This window comes from Macrotis lagotis, chromosome X (assembly GCF_037893015.1).
Source record: "Macrotis lagotis isolate mMagLag1 chromosome X, bilby.v1.9.chrom.fasta, whole genome shotgun sequence".
NCBI lineage: Eukaryota > Metazoa > Chordata > Mammalia > Peramelemorphia > Peramelidae > Macrotis > Macrotis lagotis.
The window spans coordinates 398513791-398524598 of NC_133666.1; the positions used below are offsets into that span (position 1 = coordinate 398513791).

Sequence of the window (10808 nt, forward strand, 5' to 3'; positions counted from 1 at the left end):
AAGGAGCATGCTCTGAAGACAATGCACAATGAAATCAACTGATCCAAGTGCTGCTTGTTACTTAAAAATGGTATTTTTCCTTACTGCTCTTTGTTATAATAATATAAATTTATATAATTTATAGACAACAAAAACCTTATTCAGTAATGCACTTTGGAAGTACTTCTCATAACTTGCTTTATAATGACCAGAAATATTTAATAGCTTTAGAGATCCAAATTCTTATTTTTAACATTTATTGACTTAAAACAAATGCTTATGTAGATAAAATATACATGCATCTTTCTCATTTGGGCATATTTTCTCTTAGGTCTATTTCACTGAAGAATGTATGTTCAGGCATTTTTAATGGAGTTTTTTTTTGATTTTCAATTTTCATCACTCATTTTTGAATGTCTTTAAATATGTTTTTCAAATCCCTTTGTATTGTGCAACTACTCTCTGTGGCAATCTCCTGTCTGCAAAGGTCATTTACTATCAGGTTTACTGTATACGCCTAATTTTATATTGCGTAATAAATCTTGAACAACCCCTATGTGTGACAAGTCTGAAGGTTCAATCAGAGGTTGAATGTATCAATGTTTAATGCATCTCTCAATAAAAAATTAGCACGTGTCTTCAAAGAAAATAAATGTTCTTGTTTTATGTGGTCTATTTTATAAGACTATTAAAATGATTTTTATTATAGTTTTAGTATTCAGATAGGTATCATAACAAAGTTAACCATTATATTTAACAAAGTAAAATAAACCATCAGCCATGATCATATTTCCTTTGAAAGTCAATTTCTTAAAATACAAACAATATACACAATATACACACAAACATACAAATAATCAACTAAAGGTTACACTTTTAACAGTCACTGGATTGTTAAAATATTCATGGAATTTTCAAAAGGAAAATGTTATATTTGAAAGAATTGCAATTAATTTTTTTTAGAAATGCATATTTTATATTTGTTTTTTAGGAGAGCACTTCTTCCAAATACTTTACTCACATGGGCAATTGTGATACTGGTGAAAATTGTGAAATTATTTAACAAATTGCCCATTCCTTCATAATTTGCCCAAGGTTTCAGTTCATACCTTATAACCTTCATTTCTACTTTCTCTGATTGAATTGTGTCTTTCCATTTTGAAAGTTTAAGACAAAAACATGGAATTAGAGGATTTCACTGTACTTGTCCAGACATGTTTACCAAAAGTGGTTCATCATAGAGGATGAAAATATTTTCAAAATCAAAATCAATAAAAGTATCATTAAATGTCTTAATGGACATTAAAACCAAATATTCATTCAAATTAATTTTTTTAAAACCTCTTTTTAAGGTATTTCAAAGCAAGTATTGTCAGAGAGATGCTGAAAATGTGATAAATGGATACATTTGAAATCAAGATAAAAGGAGAGCATATTAAAATAGACATAATTTTTAAATTGTGTATGATCATTTAAAGGGAAAATGTAAGCCAGTTTCCTGATAAAATCAGATGGCTCTTATATTCAGCCATTTAAGCCAATGAAATTCCTAATGGTTTTACTTGTGCTGTGGTGAATTTACTATAAATCCCACTAGTGTGACAGATTCAATCAGTCCATTTGTTGGAATGACAGGTCATATTTGCAGCAGAATGATCCAGCACCAAATATTTCAAAAATCACTAAAGATATTAAAAGTGACAAAGAATGCAAAGAGCAAGAAAATAGCGGCCAGCCTGTGGATTACAATTCTAGCAATAAAAGAAGTCATAGAGATAACCACAAAATTACCTTTAAGTTGCTGCTGAGAAACAAACTGCTGTCAAAATTATAAATTAAGAAGAGTTTGTACTTTAATGAGATTCTACTAACTTTGACAACAGTCACTTCAGGGAAACTCTTCTCTCACAGTCTGCATCATAATTTCTGTTAGGAGGCAGGATAGTGTATAGCAAAGAGCCTTCACTAATAGGACTAAGAGGAACTAGGAAAAAAATTGTATCAGACATTAATCACAGCTTCACTATGACCTTTGAAAAGTCACTTAAACACTTGAAGTCTCAATTTCTTCCTCTGTAAAATAGGGATAAAAATGTATGTTTTGCCTAGCTCACAGGGACTTTGGTTGTAGGAATCAAATGAGATAAAGAGATTATAAACATTTGGAAAACTCCAAAACACTGAATATATAAACTTCTTTGGAATATAAAAGTTCTTTACAATCTAGCTTCAACCTATCTTTCTAAGCTTATAAAAATTATTCTTTCATGCATATTTAAATACAACAAAACTGGCTTATTTGTGGTTTCTTAGCCAGGATATTCAATTATGCAGGCTAATAAATTGAGCCCCAGTTCCATATTACCATTTACCAAGTGAACATTTCCACCTGATCCTACAGAAACTTAAAGAAGCCAACATATCCTTAACATCTTTCACCAAAACTTCACATCTTTGTTGAACTTCTTTATTGCTATTGAGAGCACTACCTTCCCAGTCACTCAGTTTTACAATCTAGTGTCATTAAATCAGTTGCCAGATCTTTTGGCTTCTATCTCATATAATCTCATCTCCACTCATTCAGCAGACACCACAATTCAAGTTCTCATCACTTCTTGCCAGAACATGGTAGACCACATATCTTCTAGCTTCAAGTATTTACCCATTACAATTTGCCCTCCCTCCAAGTAGCTGCCAAAGTGACTTTCTTGAAGTTTATAAATGACCATGTTATCCCTATGCAACTAACTACAGTTACAATAGTATATCCATTACTACTAGGTTCAAATGTAAACTCCTCTGTCTTAAATACTATTATTTTTGTTCCAGTATCATCTTAACTATCCTTAGCTATTACACTATTATTAACATTACCATGTAATTTATAATACTAATAAGATATGAAGCATCATTTCATTGTATTTATTCCATATACTTGCCTAGGAGCTTCCAATTAAGGTTCTAGAAGTATTTCTGTTCTCTTCAAATATGCATAAGGAGAACAACTGCTTCACACAAGTTCTCCTTCACTTATTAAATAATCTTGAAAGTCAGATTTGAAACATATATTTAGGGGATCAAGAGGTCACTCTGCCAATAGTCTATTTATTGGTCTGATCAGTCATAGTTGAACATACTGTGCCTTGACACTGACATAGAAATGTCATTTTTTTTCTCTTTGAGCCTGAAGGCCTACCATCAGAAACAATTGCCTCTGACCATTCCACATTTTCTATTATTTATCTAGTTCTTTTTATGCTTTACTCTGATCTGGTAATTCAGATTTTCCCCCTAGACCTTTTGGGATTTTGACCCATTACAATCTTGATATCCCTAGTTTACAAAAATCGATTAGTTTATGAACTGCTACCATACAATGTCACATATCAGTTCCTGGCAATTAATTTGTACCCTGTCCCCTGTGGATTTCCATGAAGTTCAAGGGCTCATAGATTTATAGATAAAAGGGGATGTTAGAGGTCACTGAGCTCACCTGCTCATTTTACAGATGATGAAACTGAGACTGAAAAAAATTAAGAAACTTGCCTAAGATCATACAAGCAGCACATATCAGAGCTTGGATTTAAGCCAAGATTTTTCCTCTGTACAGTCTACAATAGCTAAGATGATTCAACCCATCCGCAAGACTCACTAAAAGAAAGTTTCTTTCAGATATCTGGATCCAAAATTTCTGTCAATTATTAGAATATTTTCATGGGCTCTTCCCAAATTAAATTTTGTATTATTTCAGTCATTAATTCATAGTCTCAGTAACAGAATTATTAAAATTTAATTTGCTCAAGATTTTCATTTGGAAGTTTAATTGCCTCAATGCTATAATATTAGGAACTTCCTGCATGCTTATCTAGAATCCGAACAACTCTTTAATAAATGGTTAGTTTTCCTTACTCATGATCTGTAGTTAAGTAAGAATTCTAATAGATTTGTCTTTTTTCTCAAAACATTTCTTTTGATTGCTATGATCCCAACAACATAAATTTATTCACACATTATCAATAACTCTTTACCATTAATTATTCAAATGACCAGATCTGAGATCCATTGGCTTTGATCTGGCACTTTACTATTAAAACAATATATGTCACATTCTTTGTAAATCTTAAAGTAGCAAACATGCAAGTTTTAGCTACCATCATTAGCAACTAACTAGTGACATTATTGTTATTACAATGGAATCCACTAGAAGCCCAAAACTTGTCAAATATATATTTATTTACATGTGCTTGGGACAGATAATTGCTACTTCTAAATTGTTGATGATGTCATAGAAGTTAGCTACTACAATATCTCTTGCCAATTTGTTTTCTCTAAAAGTCAATACCCACACAATTAAAACAAAATTAGCTTTAAGAATTTCTCCTTTCGATGATCCTCCAGGCTTATCTCCTTTTATAGTTTTCCTAGAATGTTGATAGTTCTGAATTTAATAAATCCTCAATGAATTCTATATTGCTAGCCACCACTTACTGATTCTCACTGACACATAGAGCCAAGAGAAGAAATTTTCATATTCCTTATTACCCATTATCTTTTCCACATTTTCTCTTGGCAATCATTTGTAGATATCATCGATACCCTTTACTGATCTTATTTATCATGTCTATTCAGCTCCAGAACATTCATTTTATTCACCTTCAGCATCTGGAAAAATATTTTCTCATTAACATTATTTATTGATTTCCTTGATATGCTTGAGCATTTGTTCTTCTAGATTAATTTTGTTATTATTTTTCTACCCCTATAAAATAATTTTGATATTTGATTAGTATGGCACTAAATAAATAGATGAATTTAGGTAGAATTGTCAATTTCAAATATATTTTCAACATGTAATCTCAAGAAAATCTCAAGAAGAGTAATGAAAGCTCCTTGTTTTTGGAACTGACACATTACATGTACCAGTCACTTTCAGGAAGGAAGCTGCCATGAGAAGGATGTCAGTATTACAAGATCATAACTTTGAGGAATGGGAAAAGGAAAAATGACACCTATAAATGCCATCAAGTTAAAAGAAAAGAGCCCTTTTCCAAAACTTTCTATGCCAATAAGTATCTAAGTTGCTTTCTTTGTAATTGTCAGTTGGCAATGCGTTGTATACTACTTATACCCATCATATACCTCTCCATTGCCATTATTTTAATCTTTAAATTTAATTATCTGAAGACTATGGTTTTCTGTGACTCACATAGTTTTACAATATAAAGGGTCATCAAAAAGATATATGATTTAAAAAAACAAAAGACTGATCAATCATATCCAAGAATGAGAGATAAACAATGGGAAGTTCACATTTCACTGATATTCAAATGATATGAGGAAATCTAAAAAAATCATCCCACCATATTGAGCATAGCTCTGTCTCTCTCCACTTCTAACAGAGAGGGAACATTTATAGGATACCATGGGCAGGAGATTCACACAGACAGGTTTAGCATAAAGTATCCAAATTGTGAGATTATAAATCTGATAAAGTATCTAAAGAGCACCTAATCTCTTTTTGAAAAGAGATACTATTTGAGGAAGCTAAGTAAAACAGTATCAAAAATAAAGGAAGTCAGATCTAGTCCTTGGAAAAACATAGAAATCTCAAAAATTGCTATATAAACATGAGTTATTGTTATGTTGCTTTTTATCATTCCTTATAACCATTATACAGTACATTAAGCTATATAATAAGCTTTTCTCACAACAATCCTCTGAGATAGTTATCGTGAAATAAACCCATTTCATAAGTGAAGAAGTTGAGATGACTTTCTCATGATCATACAGCTGGCTGTATGATGGGATTGATGCTCAGAGATGGGATTGAACACAAGTTCTCAGCTCACGTCTAATGAAATATTAGCCCTGAATTTGTAGGGATATAGTTCTGAATCCAAGCATTATTTACTTATTAGTTCTTGGACCTTGGAAAGTAATTTCCCAATTTCCTTTTCTATGTAATTCCAGTTCTGGCTATTCCACCTTTAGTTGCCTTCATAGTCTGGGTGCATAGGGCGATGGTTTTAACTACCCAAGATTTAGTTAACTTACTCTTTAACCTATAAGTCATGACCCCCTATTAGTGTGAGAAGTTCAAAAACATGAGTCTTGTTTTTTTCCTTGGATCAAGAAAAAAGGCATTTATTGAAATTTCATCATGAGAACAGTAGTTGCAAAACATCCTACCATAAATCTGAAATTTCCTTTGTCAATGAATACATACAATTTGAGTAGGAAGAGTCAACATACACAAAAATATATCACTAGAGAATTATCCACTTAGGAAACACATTTGCTCAAGGTGTCTCACAAATCTGATGTTGCAGATTCTTGAAGTCCTTTCTCTTCTAACAGTGGTAATGTTGTTCCCTCTTTGCACCATTTCTGCTGGGCATATTCCTATACTCTGATCATTCTTTCTACTCCTTTTACTCCTACAGGGTACAAATGCTTTATTGGTTAAGTAGTTCCACTACAAGATACCTTAGCCTGTAACAGAGGGGCAAGGAGAGAAAAAACCCTCTCTTCAAAAGGCAAGCTGTATTTCCCTCTTTAGAGCCAAGTTCTTCTTCTGTCACTGCCTCTCTTCTTACCTGCCAGAGGTAACAGCTTTCAAGTGATGGCCTAGAGAGAGTATACTACTTTTTGAAGGTCACTTTTAATTCTAGCAAATTTGAGTCAAGAATTTCTTGATGTGTCTTAAAAGGGGAAACTAAATGCAAACATTTCTTTTAACTTTAATGTTACAGCACCTCATTTTTTTTGATATCTGCTATAATTTCATCAGTGGAAGTAGGTGAGAATAATTTGATTGGAGCTAACCTAACACATCCTTTTCCTCCACCATGTTTGTTAAATGAAGGGGTTGGATAAAAGTGAATTTTAAGGTGGTTCTCATTCTAAATCTTATCCATGAGAATAGAAAGAAAGGGAATTATCTCACTTTGCTCTTGTCCTTGCTACATCCCTTCTAAAATATTATATTCAGCTCTGGCTGAAACATTTTGAAGGAAAATGACAATTTGGAGAGTATCCAAAGTAGGGAAACCAGAATGCTGAATGCATAAGTACTGCCAAGTCCTTAGGATGGGTCATTCAGTAAAGTCTTAGCAGGGAACAACAGGAAGTGGTCATGGCAAGTGGTTCGTTTGTTAAGTCATAGAGGGTATCTCCAAAAACCAGTAAATACAAAAAATTCAAGCACAAACTGAGTAAGCATCTCTAAGGTCTTTTACACCTTTAGTATTCTATGGCTCTAAGCTCCTCAACTCACTATGGGACATTCAGATACCAGATTGTAGAAAGAAATCTAGGCAGGCTTACACATTACACTGAAGAATTTTAGTAGCAAAGAGACAAGGGCCTTGCCTTGAGATCTAGGGTACAGGAAGGCACTCCAGCACCTAGGAAGGCTAAGAGTATCCAAGCAGGGGGCCAGACATGGAGAACCTAGGCTACCATATAGGTGAGATATTATTAGGCTTAAGGTAAGGAGGCAGACCCCATCCCTGGGACAAAAGGTAATTGAATAGAATTAGTTCACAAAAGATTGTAGCCAGCAAAGTTAACTTGAAAAAACAGCTCCTTCAACATTTATCTATGAATCTTTATATCTCTCTTGCCAGAGGCAGAATTGATCCCAGGCCCTGAAGATCGGAAGAGCCTGCAGGTGAGTTAAAGGAGTCTATTTAGGAGCAAGAAGAATTAGATAAGAGTCTTGATCTTCTGAACTCACAGTTCAGTTCTGCCTTAAGGGTTCTTCTGCCTGGTTTGCAAACTCTGCAGTTTAGAGCATTTCCATACCCCCACTCTCTCCTAACAGAACTGGCCTTCTTAAATTAATCTTTTTCTTAAAAAATGTTTCTTTTAAATAATATTATGCTATAGCATCCCACAAGGAAGTTCTTAATGATTCAGTATGATTTCCTATTAGAAATATATAAATATCAGGAGCAATTGAGTAAGAAATCACTGTTTGGAAACAGAGGATTATTTAGACAGTGCTAAATGACTTTCTCACCCTCCCCCAATCAGTGACAAGCAGATGGATGCTTCATTAAAGGGTAAAGAAAGAAAACAAGGTTCATCTGAGAGGTCTCTACTGGTCACTACACTAGAATTTTACAGCAGGTTTATTTGTTTTTCTAATTTGATAAGGAATTATTTAGTGAAATTGTTTCCTAATGTCCCTTCCTACCAAAATGAAAGAAGTGATTTGAATAAAGGGAAATGCCTTGATAAATATAATATTCCAAGTTTGATTTCTATGAACATAAATCTTCTTTGTGTTGCTATTCTGCAGAACTGATGTCAATACATGCAAGCCTATCAGCACTAGCTTACTTGGTATCATAGTGCTTCTGTAACTTATTTTTATGGGTGCTCCCCTTCACATTTATAGGTTGTAACCTCTATATTCTTTTTCGCCATGCTGAATTTTTGCCCATGTTTTATCATAAGTACAACATAGAATATCTACCCTCATCAAAGGCTTTACTTTTCATTATTATTGTCCATTTTTATCATCATTGTTATCTTGTTCTCCTTCGATGAAATTCAGTTAGAAATGATCTGAAGACAAATTGCTAGTTTTCTAGCATTCTTCTATAAGTTATGTTTTGTGAACAATTGCACAATACCCCTTACTAATAAGAGTATTGGGATGTTAGTTCATTTTGTATTTTGTTGCTATTCAGTCATTTTTCAGTCATATTTGACTCTTCATGACCAGTTCTGGGGTACTCTTAACAAAGATGTTCTAGTGGTTTGTCATTTCCTTCTTCAACTCATTTTACAGATAAACTAATGCAAACAGGGTTAAGTGACTTACTCAAGGTCACAGAGCTGGTAAATACCTAAGACTACATTTAAACCGAGGAATAGTAGTCTTCTTGACTCCAGGTCTAGCACTTTTCCAATGTCTCCTAGTTGCCCATTTTCCATGGGCTAATTTAAAGTATCTTCACTACAACTCCAGCATTAGATTCTACAAATGGGTAAATATTTATCTCATTCTCTTCCAACAAGATTTTAAATTGTTGTTCTTAGGTCTTCAATAATTTGAGAACTTTTCATTCCATATTGTGAAATTTTGAGAATTCAGTATAAGTTCTATTAAAAAGTTATTCTTAAATGTTATAAAATTCATGTCCAGTTATTGTGGGCAAGAATTTTATCTATTCATGTTGCTCCAGAACAATGGATTTGCTGAATTTTCGAGATTATCTTGAAGTTTGTATTTGTAGTATGGGAATTTTTCATTCCTAAATTTATGAAGGATAATGCGCTTCTAGTGTGTAATTTTAACCACTTTTTTTGAGTCTATATATTCAATAGATACTAAATTTTACTATCATTATTAATAGCATTATAACATATGATTACACAAATAAGAAGAAGAAGAAGAGGAGGAAGAAGGAAAAAGAAAAATAAGAAAAGGAAGAAATAAGAATATATTCTACTTATACTGCCATATTTTAAGGCTCTCTAATTTTATCAGTTCAAGTATCCTACCACTGGCATAGATGGTTATTATAAGATCCATGGATACATATTTCAAGTATTCATAGATACATATTTCAAGATAAACTTCTGGAAAGTTTATCTGGCCACTCTGTAGTCAGCTTTCTGATGATGACTCTCCCTTTACTTCAGTGGTAAAAACAAAATAGTGTCAATTCCAGCATAGGACCATATTAAAAGCCTTTCCAGACTTCTGAATCTTCCAGAAATTGCATTTCTCTATTTTCAAGAAACAAGGAAGATGTCAATGAAATACAAAGGCATTAACGAGGTGGTACCCTTAGAGAGAACACTAAATCTTGAGTCAGGGAATACTGAGTTCAAATTCTGCCTCAGAAACATATTAACTGTATGACCCTAAACAAATTATTTTACTTCTCTCCGCTTCAGTTTCCTCATTTTTTAAATAGAGAAAAATAATGAGGATAATAACAATAATAATAATAACAACAATCCAAGATTGTTGTTAAGGATAGAATGAGGTAATAATTGTAAAACATTTTTCAAAATCTAAAATTCCTTATCAACACTGATTATTCTTATCAGAAAATGATGATGACAACCCCTCAAGGTCAAACTTATCTTCCATGCCATGGGGAAGAAGATATACACAGTGAGAAGATAAGGGAATTGCAACTGGGGTAATGTAAAGAAGGAACTCTATGTCCCCTGAAAACTTATAATAGATAGGATGACTTGACAATAAATCTGAAATTCTGACCAACTGGGCTCTGGCAATACAAAGGATTAGGTTAGCACCTCATCCATCATGCTGAAACTGCTACCTATGAAAAGAAATAGTTGGGATGACATAGGGCTGCAGGCTGACTGTACATAAAAATTTTGTGATGATCTGCTTTACATGTAGGACATCAGAGTAAATATGGTGCAGATGGTGCTGACCACTAAAGGCAAACCACGAATGTGCATGAAATAGAATGAAAACAAGAATCCAGTGGTGTGAGAATTATTTGGGACAAGCAAGAATTTTGATGTGGTTATATCTCATGACAACAGTGGCTATGTGTGTGTCCTTCTCCTGACACTGGGCTGATTCAAAACATCTGACCTTGACCAGATGGAAATGTATTGAAACTGATTTCCCCACTTTTAGTCATGCATCATTCCCTGAACTTGAGTATTGAATTTTGTGCCACACATATGTGTTTTGTTGTTCTCTTCAACTTCATTTTTTTAAGAATGAATATTATTCCAAGGAAATAAGGACAAATTGCAGTTCATAAAGAAAACACTTTAATGACAATTAAATATATTATGCTATTGGTGTGGTGATATCAAGCATT

General features: G+C 33.2%; 1 long non-coding RNA gene across 2 annotated transcripts; it reads left to right on the forward strand.

Annotated features, from left to right (window-relative positions):
* Nucleotides 1–7202: 7202 nt before the first annotated feature.
* On the forward strand, nt 7203–10199 carry LOC141497337 (uncharacterized). 2 transcript variants are annotated; one of them, XR_012471299.1, is made up of 3 exons: nt 7203–7502; nt 7608–7651; nt 10051–10199. It is a non-coding gene; the product is annotated as an uncharacterized LOC141497337 (long non-coding RNA). The 2 variants fall into 2 exon arrangements; XR_012471300.1 differs by having other exon boundaries at nt 7203–7447.
* Nucleotides 10200–10808: the final 609 nt, after the last annotated feature.